This window comes from Suncus etruscus, chromosome 2 (genome assembly GCF_024139225.1).
Source record: "Suncus etruscus isolate mSunEtr1 chromosome 2, mSunEtr1.pri.cur, whole genome shotgun sequence".
Taxonomy (NCBI): Eukaryota; Metazoa; Chordata; class Mammalia; order Eulipotyphla; family Soricidae; genus Suncus; species Suncus etruscus.
The window spans coordinates 170,216,724-170,218,587 of record NC_064849.1 but is presented as its reverse complement, the minus strand read 5'-3'; the positions used below and the strand labels follow the sequence as shown (position 1 = coordinate 170,218,587).

The following is a 1,864-nucleotide window of genomic DNA, read 5'->3' as shown; positions in this document are numbered from 1 at the left end:
TTGTAGGTGACAGTGCATAGTGCTTCTAGTGGGGAAAGTTAAATTGAATTCAGGCATCAGTCTATCTGCATTGACAATAAAGAGGTTTACTGGTCAGTAAACTCTTAAGGAATCATATTTTAAAGTGAAATGATCCTGGAGAATCTTTATTATATGGTAAGATTTTAGCATCTAATATTTATGAATTGCAAAATAACTACCAGTAATTTTAGGCAATTAACTTTTACTTAGCCCGCTTTTACATATAACCATGTAGAAAAGATGACCTGACCTGTCCCTTGCTGCATATTTCCTTCTCCATAGTTTAACTTGAAAGAATATTCTTTTTTTTTGCTATAAAAATATGGAATGCTTCACGAATTTGCGTGTCATCCTTGCGCAGGGGCCATGCTAATCTTCTCTGTATCGTTCTAATTTTAGTATATGTGCTGCCGAAGTGAGCATGAAAAATATTCTTAATTTTTCTCTGTTTAGAGCAACTCCCATATCAAAATGTATTTTTGCTTCCATGAGGTCCCTGACTTCTAAAACTAGAAAATTTATTAACTACTTAAATGTAAATCACAATTACTTTATCCTTTTTATTTTGCAGGGGCAAGAGATAGGCCACACACAGTCTATGGAGGGCTTATTTCTGATTCCTAGCTCATGTGTCATTCTATCATTCTTTGTGGTTCTTTAGGAGCCAAGAACCAAACATGGATCAGCTTATGCGAGGTCAATGACCTGCCCACTATACGATTGGTCCATCCCCTATCTGCTATCTATCCAAACAATTTAAATTCAATACAACATTTTAAGTATGCATAGAGAATATGTTCTCTTTAGAGAAAATCCCAATTTATAAATGATGGTGTTATTTGTGCCTGCCCTCCAAGAAATAGATGAATGGATGATACTCACAAAAAGCAACTATTGATATAGGCAACAGAGGGATAGTCATCACTACATAGCTTTATACTGTTTGTGACGATACACTGAGTACAGAGTGTGTATGAAATGATTGCTTTTTAAAGATACATTACTGAAAAGTTATTGTTACAAGTCAGCTAGCTTTTTTAAAGTCACTATGATTTACACAATTCTTAATAGTAGGGTTTTGGGTATATACAATGTTATAACACAAATTCAACCACTAGGGAAGCATTACTGTCACCAGTGTTCCCTAATTCTCTCCTTGCCACTAGCCTGACTTCTTGGCAGGTACATTTTTAAGTTTAACTAGTTTAATTTGAGTCTCCTGCTTGCCATATTGTTGACACTATATTTTAGATATCTAGCAGCATCTATATCACCAATGTGTTAGGGAACTTTCAGGATCCACTTCTTTACCTCTAGTCTACATCTTCTTCCTCAATTTCTTTCCTTTCCTAGGGTAGGATCCATCAAGGTATCCCCTTTAATCAAGATATCCCTTTTTGGGATTCTGTATTCCTTTGTTCTGTATTATTATTATTATTATTATTATTATTATTATTAGTAGTAGTAGTAGTAGTAGTAGTAGTCGTCGTCGTCGTCGTAGTCGTCGTTGTAGTTGTAGTTTGAGGCCATATGTTCACATATGCTCAGGGCTTAGTCCTGGCTCCTTACTCCTAAATGATCTCAGGGTGCTATGTGGGATGCCAGAGATTAAAACTCAGAATGACTGCATGAAAGGCAAGCATGCTATACACTTTAATATCTCCCTGGCCCCTTTATCTTGTTATTTTCCTCCTTCTTATGACTCACATCACATAGCATGATATCCTCCAATTCCATCCAAGTTCCTCCAAGTTGCAGCCAAATAGATGATTTCTTTATTTCTTGCATCTGCATAGTATTCCATTGTATGTGTCTATTAAATTCATTAAAATAAGTGGGAAAT

General features: G+C 35.6%; 1 non-coding gene across 1 annotated transcript; it reads right to left on the bottom strand.

Moving 5' to 3' along the window:
* Positions 1-337: 337 nt before the first annotated feature.
* Positions 338-444, bottom strand: LOC126003096 (U6 spliceosomal RNA). The gene has a single exon (XR_007493638.1). It is a non-coding gene; the product is annotated as a U6 spliceosomal RNA (small nuclear RNA).
* Positions 445-1,864: the final 1,420 nt, after the last annotated feature.